At 49.3% G+C, this 10,459-nt stretch overlaps 1 pseudogene; it reads left to right on the forward strand.

The window, feature by feature from the left end:
• Window positions 1-2,323: 2,323 nt before the first annotated feature.
• LOC101398079 (granzyme H-like) lies at window positions 2,324-5,341 on the forward strand (annotated as a pseudogene).
• Window positions 5,342-10,459: the final 5,118 nt, after the last annotated feature.

The raw sequence follows: 10,459 nt of genomic DNA on the forward strand, positions 1-10,459 counted from the left end.
ACAAATTGCACCAGACTGCACCCCTGTAGAGGCCCCTGTCCCCCACTTGAGCTCTGATACCACCTACTAGGCCAGCCCCTTGTGTGAACACCCTCCTCACCCCACTTGGGCATCAGCTCCCTGCACTGGGCTGCCATCCTCACCTCACTTGTATTCGGACACCCCAAGCAGCACTGCCCAGTGCAGGGTTTCGAGCCAATGTGAGGTGAGGAGAGTGTCCACACAGGAGGGAGGCCTGGCCTGAGCACCTTCCTCACCCCGCACAGGCATGGCTGGGACTCCTCGCTCTGGCTCACTGTGGCTCCCCTGCAAGAGTCACCACTGACACTGTGCTCAGTCTCTTTAACTAAGGCTCTATCACTTTTTAAGAGAATTGGGAACAAGATGTTTAGAACAAACAATGTATTCAATTCCACAACTCTCTCCTCTTTTTCCATTATGGGGAGGTGATCAGGATAACTCGTTCAGCAAACGGTACTGGGACATCAGAAATGTGGCTCTCTGGGCAGTGCTGTGAGAACACTGCTTTGGCTCCCTGGCATCTGTTCCCACACCACGTGGTATCAGTAATTCAATAAGGAGAATAACTTTGGGGAAAACCAGTCCTCTTCCATTCTCAGGACACGTGGTGTGGACAGAGCAGACTCCAACTGATCAAAGGCTATGACCCAGGCTTAGAGAGATCAGTGGTTTCAACTCCTCTGACCAACTCTATACGCACCTAAAGCAGTGTGGCCGACTGTGCCTTGCTATGACTGCCCCTGTGTATCTCCCATCCCACAGGCTCTTCTTATAGGACTTCACACTCCTCCCACTGAGAGGCGGGGTCTACACCCTTTCCTTTTTAATCTGGTTGGGGGTTTTTGTTGGCTCAAGCAGTGGAAGATGGTGGAATGGATGCCATATGACTTCAAAGTCTACGTAATAAAAAGAACACAGCTTCTGCCTGGCTCACTTTCCGGCAGGAGCTCACTCTGAGAAAGCAAACCATCCTGTGGCGAGGAATCCCGTGCACAAGACTACTTGAGAGGCCCCCATGGAGAGGAACTGACGTGCCTAGGAGACAGCCAGCACCAACCACCGGGCGTGTGTGAGCGAGCCTTCAGGTGATCCCGGCTTCCAGGCGTCAAGCCTCCCCTGACACCAAGGGGAGCAGCAGGGAGCTATCCACACTAAACCCGGACCAAAATGCAGATTCATGGGTGAAATCAACGTCATTGTTGTTTTGAACCACTCAGTTCTTTACTAGCTGGAACAAGTCCTCTTCAACATTACTCCCACACTATTCTGTCCATGCCTCTAACCAGGGCCCTCACCACCCTTGTCTGATCACTGAGGCTTTTGTCCTCTCGTCCAGAAGCAAGGAAACTCATCTCAATACCCCTAAGTCTCACACAGAAAGGGGCCTCAGTAAATGATCATCCTGATGGTCAAAAGAGAGCCAAGAAAATGAAGATATTCTTGGACCTATCATCATAAGACTCAGGTTGCTGGGGCGCAGGGACCCACTACTGGCTGATCAACATCTCCAGGAATGCTAAATGACCCAAGCATAAACCAATCAGGCCCCTGAACTGTGATAGACTCAATGAGAGTTTGTTTTGGTCCAATGAATATCAAGTCTAGGACTTTATTCAAAATGGTGGGATAAGAGAAGCTCTCTTTTTCGCAGAATATGTACACTTAAAGAGGGGATTCCAAATATTCCAAAAATACGAGGCTGGACTGGTGGTGAGATAGGAAGTGGGGTTATCATTAGGGGTGTTCGGATGTGTGGAGCTGCACATGCCCCTAAGGCAGGTCCAGCCTCTATCTCCCACCACCAATCAGAACCCCCACCACGGCCCTTATGATCCTATACTCTAACCACAGATTCTCAGTTTACTCCAGCCAACTGCCAGCTTCTCAGGGGCAGGAGCCATGTTGCTCATCTCCCCAGACCAGCTTGCTAAATAATCATTCATGACTTCATCGGGATGGAAAAGAGCCAAGAGCTGAGAAATGGAGACATTCTTGATTCTTCTGTGTTCCAGCTTCTCTGCTGGCTGCAGCAAAGGCTTCACATTCTTGTTCTTTCTTCTTGCTTTCACCTTGTGACTCAGTACTGGGAGCACAAGTGTGGTGATGACAGTGCTACTGTCACTTATCCCGAGCCAGGGAATGTCGACAAACCACCTTGCATGATGGCACAGGAAACCCAGAGGAGCACAGGTCTAGGAGGTCTCTGAGGTCCTGAGCCACCCCTCCTGTCTACCCCTCGGGGTCCATGTGTCTGGAAGGAAGAAACACCAGCAGCTCTGACCTGGGCAGACCTTCAGGGAATATGCAGCCACCCCTGCTCTTGTTGGCCTTCTTCTGCCCCCCAAGGCTGGGACAGGTGAGTGACCATCCCCACTCCAGACGCGTCAGCCCATCTCACAAAACCCTCTGTACTCCTGACCCTTCTGCCCTGCAGAGTCAGAGATTTTACTCAGTTTTGGCCCAAGAACTTTTTAGATCTCAGCTCTCATGCTAAACCTAGACTAACAAGTCCATAGCTGCATAGACACTCAACAAGGATGGCCAGAAGGAAGGGTGTTCACTAAACGATTTAGTAGGTATGAGCCTCTCTTATCATCTGGAAAGTGGGTTGCTCATAGAAAGGCATTTGGCAGAGTATGTAAAGCTACAAAAGACAAGAAATTAGAATCCCTCACTCCAACCCAGGAAAGGGCAGCTCAGAGGAACGGGCTACAGTATTGGGAGTTACCTCTGGACCCAGATTAAGAACCAGTTACGTTTCTCGGTGCCCTCCACCCCGTCACTCCTGCCCAGGAGAGGAGCCCAGGGTGCAGATGATCTCAGAAGGGGCTGGATGACTGCACCCAGGGCTCCCCTGTGGCCTTGGCTCTGCAGCAGGCCTGAGCAGCCCATTTTCAGCCCCACCTCCCCCTGCATTCCCAGACCCTTGGCTGTTCCACACAGTGCCCTCCCCCATCCCTGTGGCCTCCAGTCCCACCAGCACTATCCCCACCAAACCTCAGCCTAAAGCTGAGTGAAGGCCATTCATTCACACAGCCAAAAATGGTTACTGAGATCCTAGGATGGGTTAGATGCTAGGACGTGACGATTTTAGAAAATCCAACTCCATAGGCTCACGGACAGATTATTAGAACAAGGCACCAATCACAGTGTTAGCAGAGGCTCAGAGGGGTCAGGAGACTCACTGAGACAGAAGCCGTCAGGGGAGACCCGTCCAGGATCCCTAGGGCTTCACCATCATGAAGAGAGATTTTAACTCCTCCATACTTTGTCTGAAGTAGGACGTGGAGAACAAGCACTGTCCCCCCCTCAGAACAGGGGTTCTGAGGCTTCATGCTCAGAGAAGGTTATTCTGCTGCAAGGAGAACCCGGGAGCTCTCTCGTCCAGAGTCTGCAGGGCACTGTAGACCCTACCCTCAATCACCACCTTTCGAAACCTTCCCTGTAGTCCACGGCCGCTCCCAGAAAGCCCATCTTCCAGTCTTTCCTTCAGAGGACATCATCAGGGACATGAGGCCAAGCCCCATTCCAACCCCTACATGGCGTTTGTTCAGTTTCTGGTTAAGGAGAGAAAGAACAGGTGTGGCGGTGTCCTCCCGTGAAAGGACTTGGTTCTGACAGCTGCTCACTGTTGGGGAAGTTGAGGGGCCACAGACAACTGACACCTCCTGAGACCCCCACAGAGACCCTGTCCTCTGTCCAGGCGTGCAGCCCAGGGGAACTCCCCTGGCTCCTGGTAACTCAAGGTCACGAGAGCTCATCAGAGGAGCTAGCTGAGAGCACGACTGGGGGATGGAAAGTGACAAATAGGACAGGTAAGCTTTGGGGTCAGAGGTCAGAGGTGAGAGCTAATGGCCCAGTTGAGAGACCACACTGGCCAAGAGGGCAGCTGTGGAGGATGAAAGCCTGCTTTAGGGTCAAAATGCAAACTCAGAGTATTTTCACAATATTGACTGAGGCCAAGAGAAATTTTCCAGAAGCCCTAACCTCAGTGTCATTGAGAATAACAGGGTACAGAGACACTCAGCGCCCGGCCCTCCTGTAGCCTCAATTTCCCTAGCTGCAGCCCTGCCCTGCCTTGGCTGTCACCAGGGCTTCATGGCTCTTAGGCTGGATCTCCCCTGACTCCACACGCCCCACACTCCCACTCTGCTTTCTGTGCAGCTCAGTCAACGTAACCCTGGGGTCCCACAACATCCAGGAGCAGGAGAGGACCCAGCAGGTCATCCCTGTGAGAAGAGCCATCCCCCACCCAGACTATAAGAATTTCTCCAACGACATCTTATTACTAAAGGTAAGGAAACCTCCCTGCTGCTCTTGCTCTCCTGGGTCCAGATTGTTTCCTCTCCCACTGTGACCTGTCCTTTCTTTCCTTCCCATACTGGCCGCCTGACTAGTCCCAAGTGGCTCGGGGGAGGGGGAAGACAGTGCAGCCCCATCGCGGTGTCCAGGCCCAGGAGGCCATTGGCTGAGCTGGACTTTCTTGCCTCTTCCCATCAGCTGGTGAGAAAGGCCAAGCAGACTGCAGCTGTAAGGTCCCTCAGCCTGCCCAGGGGCAAGGCCCAGGTGAGGTCCAGACAGGTGTGCAGTGTGGCCGGCTGGGGGAGAGTCTCAATGGGCCCTGTAGCAACCACGCTTCAGAGGGGGAGCTGACCAGGCAGCAGGATCATGAGTGTGAATCCCGCTTCCAACGCTATTACAGCAGGGCCTCCCAGATCTGTGTAGGGGACCCCCAGAAGAAGAAGACCAGCTTCAAGGTAAGGTCTCCACCATCAACCTAGAGAGACCCCGGGAGAGAGGACCTTGGGGAGCTCTGGGGTATGGGAGTGGCCATATCTTCATGCCTCAGCCTGAGAGCTTGGGCAGCCTGGGTCCACGAATCCAGTCTTTAGTTTTTCCCTTGAGCGGATCAGGGGTGCAGGGTGAGGAAGGATCAGTCAGCCCACAGCAGAGATCTCAGCAAAATTTCCCTGAGGACTGGAGAGAAAGCCTTGGCCTGGGTGGAGCTGCGAAGAACAGTCAGAGCCAGGCTGGAGCCCCGGGATAAGGGAGGTGACAAGGCTGCCCTGACCCTGACCTTCCACGCAGCCGCCTATCAGAGACCACCCACCCCCAGGAGGTGGGGAGGGCAGGACCCAGAGGAGGCCAGGTCAGTCCTTCTTCTCTCTGCCCACAGGGTGACTCCGGTGGCCCCCTCGTCTGTAATAACGTGGTCCAGGGTACTTTCTCCTGTGGACAAAGTAATGGGACCCCTCCAGGAGTCTTCATGAAGGTCTCACACTTCCTGCCCTGGATAAAGAGAACAATGAAGCCCCTCTAACAGCAGGCCTGAGGCTGCCCTTCTTCTGTGTTGACCATATTTTCTGGGGCAGAGGCAGGATCCCAAGGGGGTAGGCAGTGGGATGGCAGGGCCATAATAAATGGATCTCCAGTGCGAATATGACTGAAATCCACTGATTCATGGAACCACTTTCAATATGCAGCAACACTGCTCCCGGCTGCCCTCTGCTGTGAACTGTGGGCTGTACTTCCTCCTTTCTCCCTCAGCCCTCCTTCCCCTCAAACCCCATGCTGTCTAGTTTCTCAGTCACACCACTGTGGTGCTTAGCCCTCTGCAAGGGCTGAGGCTAAAGGCTGCACAGTATAAAAGGACAACCTTCTCCCCCAAGAAACGACCCTCCCTGGGCCTTAGAAATTTCTTTCCTTCTCTAAGCCAACTGCCATCACCAAGCCTCCAACAATTGAGCCGAGAACGGAGCCGGGCAGTGGAAGTAGAGTAACAACCAGGGCCTCTCTCTCCAGTGGGGGCAGCTTCTCCCCGCCTGGACAGCCAGGACCATCTCCAGTTTAGATGGAGGATCAGATGCTCCTTCGATGGCCCTCAGGTGCACTCGGGTCACATTCCCTGCCCTGCTCTGGGCCCAGCACTGAGCTCAGTCAACCTTCCTCCCTGGCTGACCATCACACACCAGCCCCTGTTTTCCATCTGACTGCCATGGCCACCTGCTCCTTTCCCTTCCAGCCCACCCTCTTTTGAGCCAGCCTCTCTCTCATCTCCCTAACAGAGTTCCCAAAGCCCGGTGTGAATTCTCCTCTATTGCTTGTCCCTGTCATACCTGAGCTCTCAGCCCACCTGATGCCTATCAGAGGAACCAGTATCTACTTCCTACCTGGGCAGAGACAGTTCAGGCCTTCCATCCACCAGTATCCCCAGGGCCTCAGCCACCAAAGCCTGTGGAGTCACTCAGCAGCCTCAGCCCCTTTCAGACTGACCTGACTCCCCCTGCTGGCAACCTGGGTTATGGCAGCTTTATGAGCCCGAAGGCTCCAGAGCTGCTGGGCTAGAAAGTACCACTTTGCCATCCATCCATAGACCAATTGTTGACCTCTCTCTTTGGGCCAGGCACATAACAGGCTCTGTCCTTGGCAATGGGACATTTACATGAGGGAAATTTCCTCTAAATTCCCCTGGTTCCCCCCCTTCCACCAGGCAGGTCAGTTTGGCAGATGGATCTGCATTTGGAATCCACAGGAAATCTTGTCTTGAAAATAATTAAATTCTCTGTATTTTATCATTATTGCACATTACACTTTCACGTGGGTGATCTTCTTGATTCCAGAAGGGCAGTGTGAAATTGGAAGGGACTTGGAGACCCACAGGTCCTGAGGTTCCCAATCTGTGCTCAGTGGATTCCATGTCCGGAGGGGAGAACGGGAGGGAGGAGGCAACCGTGGCAGCATTATCTTGTTTATTTACATGTAGAAGGCATGGACCTCAGTCCACCAACCCACAAAATGCCACATTTCAAGGCAAGACGTGAAATGTGACATTCACATTCACTGTGACCCAGACGACCTTCTTTTAGGATCTTGTATCATTCAAACACCCCCACAATGAGTTGGCTGTGACAGAACACAACAAATTCAGGAGAGCTAGACAAACACAGACAACTGTGACCAACATCAAAAAGAGAAGCAACTTCATTGAAAAGAATAACAAATAAATCACATGCCTATGAAAAGCAAAATCCAGTACACTGAGAAATAAGATGAAAAGCAAACAAAAGTTTTTCACACACTACTGTCCATCTGCCAAGTCCCTGGGGCTCAGAGCACCAGCAGAAGCACAGTGAGAGAAGAGCTGAATGCACGTGTGGTGGTGAGCAAGAGAACGATAGAGGGTGCACGATCCAGGGGACAATTTCAGGTCACAGCAGTACAGCAGTAAAAAAAAGACATGCTTTCGTTTTGGTTTTGGTTTTGGTTTTTTTGAGGAAGATTGGCCCTGCACTAACATCTGTTGCCAATCTTCCTCTTTTTCATTTTTCTCACCAAAGCCCCAGTACATGGTTGTGTATCATAGTTGTAGGGTTGTAACTATTCTATGTGGGACGCCGCCTCAGCATGGCTTGTTGAGCAGTGAGTAGGTCCCCGCGCAGGATGTGAACTGGTGAACCAGCAGCTGCTGGAACCGAGCATGGGAACGTTAACCACTATGCCACCGGGCAGGCCCAAAAAAAGGACCCTCTTAGGAGAAGCCGTCACACTAAAGAAATAGAGACTCCAGAGAGTCAGCCATGAGGAGCTCCATGGAGCCCCAGGGTGTAAGCCAGAGCTAGCGAGAGAGTGGCTAAGGACATCCGCCGCCAGAGGCCCTGGTATGTGGCCTCGAGGGACAGTGCCTGGTGGGTCAGTTCCCCTCACACCTGATGGGAGCACTTGACATAGGATGATGCACATTAGGAAGAAAAACTATTACCATATAATGTCTGTAGTATCAGGAAGACTGGGCTGCTCTTGATGGGACCTGTTTCCCTAAAATGGTGTCCAAGTCGGTTTACATCTGATTCTCTCTCTTGATCCAGTAATTTTTATTTCTAGGACTGATTCCTACAGGAGGTCTAAAGTGTGCGTGTGTGTGTGTGTATGTGTGTGTGTTATTCATAAAGAAGTTCATCACACCATTATTTAATAATAGACCCCACACTGGAATCAGTATTAATGTCCAAAATAGGAAAAGGGTAAAATATGGCACATGCACATTATGGATTCTGCAACTCTTAACATCTACATTGTCCATGGCTCTAGAAGACTAGGCTAAAAACATTAATGGGCAAGTTATTTTAAAAGACTAATAAACATCTGGAAAAAGGTAAAACTCACTAATTAATCAATCAAAATTAAAATATTAATAATTTTCTACTTATCTGATTGGGAAGGACTTACAAAAGTGATAATACTGAGATTCAGTATGGACATTGAGAAAATGGCATTTTCACATCTGGTACACAGAGGTCCTAAAAAAAGGAGGAAAGGAGTCTTTGCCCTAGCCGTCAACCACATGGAGAAAAGCGAACAAGGTTACTCCTTATAGATTTGTTACTCAAGTCAAATCATAGAAACAATGCCAATGTTCAGCACTAATTTGAGGATGAGCTTTTAAAAAGTAACACATGACTGAACACTATAGAAACTTAAAGTTATGAGATAGAATTACATTTTGTGAACGGGAGAATGTTCACCAGGTATCTTTAGGTCAAAAGCAGGTTACAGAGCAGTATATACTACAATCAAATTTTTGCTCATATACGTAGTTTTCTTTTAGGCTTTTTTTTTCTTCCTATGTATCCATTTCCCTATTTTTTCCTACAACTTTCATATATTATTTATATAACTTAAATACCTATTTATTAAATATGAATGAGACTCTAAAACGAGAATCAATAATAGATTTTTAATAAAATAAGGAAATGTTTATGTTGAATAATTTAAACTATAGGATTCAAAACTAAATATATTGTGATCACATCTATACAAAAATATACACAGAAAAATCATAGGTGGAAATCCATTGGTTATCAGTGGTCTGTTTGCTGGTAGAGTAAGGCTGACATTTTTCTTCTTTCTAGTTTTTAATTTTTTCAATATTTTAAATTTTATAATTATTAAAATAATTTTATTTTAAAATATATTCCGTGTCAGAAAAAGGTAGGCTTAAGTAAATTGGTCCATGTCTTCATGAAGATAACCCTAACTGTTCTAACTGATAAACTTCAGTGTTTCAGTGACTGACACAATAGAAGTATATTTCTTGCTCACACACGGTCCAAAATGAGTTTCCTGGTGAGCAGTGCCCCTTCTTACTCTCAAGTGTCCCAGTGTGGACAATAATTACAGGGTCAGCCCATGATTAAGGGACCAGGCTCAGTCTCCTAAAGATGGATCCGTGTTCCCCCTGTTCCTCTGCCTCAAATGTTTGAAGGGAGGAGCCTCTCTTACTATATCACCTCTGTTACTCTCTATAAATTCATGTAATTGTGACTTGTGCCTGACCTACATCTCAGCTGGCAGGGAATTTAACTTTATTAGCCATTCTTGGGACTAACTTCACGCTAGGGTCATGTCATAGTTCCAGGGTCTGAAACACGTCCCAGGTCCGGTGGCTTGGGACCCCTCTCTCTGGTCATGTGTCATGAGTACAGTTGATTCACAGCTGACAGATCGCTCTCTCTGTGCAGTCTCCTCCTAGCCCATGGCTCTCTGCAGGTTCATGCCCATTAGGTGACTTCCTCTGGAAGGCACAGTGGGAGGGTGTGTCCAATAGAGGGCTTCATCGGAGCATCAGCAGCTATTCCACAGGCAGAAAATGCAGACTGGAAATAAGACATTGTGATGGAGAGAGCAGACTAGTAAAAGAGAGAGGGAGGGAGGGAGAAGTCTCCAATGTTACTATCCCACAGTCATACGTCATAAGTAGGACTCCTTCTCCAGGCATGAAAGGAAGGGACAAAAGGAGAAATAGAACATGCCCTTTGAAAAATCCCTCCTAGAAACCCTGGTTAATGACTTTCACGGGCTAGAATTCTGTCAGATGTAAACACCTATGTGCAAAGGAGTCTGGGAGGGTAAGTATGTTTAACTGGGTACACTACCACTCTGAGCAAAATAGGGGTTCTTCAGCGAGGAAGAAGGGGAGATGGATATGGGGCAGAAAACTGGCAATGTCAGACACAAAAAATATCCTCTGTTTTAACAGTGAGGACATGAAGTCCCACAGCCTTCTCCACAATCGTGAGCCAGGAAATCTTTGGGGCTGCTTGGAGAGATGGTGATAAAACTCATCTCCTAAGGCAGACGAGTGTGGACTCTGGAGTGAAATTGCGGACCTCAGACTTGCAACCTGTATGTAATGGGTCACAGCTAGAGCTTGGAGCTGTAAGAGATGTTTTGATGTGGTTGTTTTGTCACCAGGGAGGAGGCTCATGCAACTAGACCTGAGGTTATGACAAGAAGAAATCCACCCACCCCACCCCACCAAGTCCTTGGGTGGTGACAGCTGTCATTTTACTTCTTCACCACAGTGTCCTAAACATCTATAGTCTCATGGTGTCTCCTAGCCAATGATGAGGACCATACTCTGGGACCAGCAGGAGGGTTT

The sequence above is a fragment of the Ceratotherium simum genome, chromosome 3, assembly GCF_057802395.1.
Source record: "Ceratotherium simum simum isolate JZ-2026a chromosome 3, ASM5780239v1, whole genome shotgun sequence".
Taxonomy (NCBI): domain Eukaryota; kingdom Metazoa; phylum Chordata; class Mammalia; order Perissodactyla; family Rhinocerotidae; genus Ceratotherium; species Ceratotherium simum.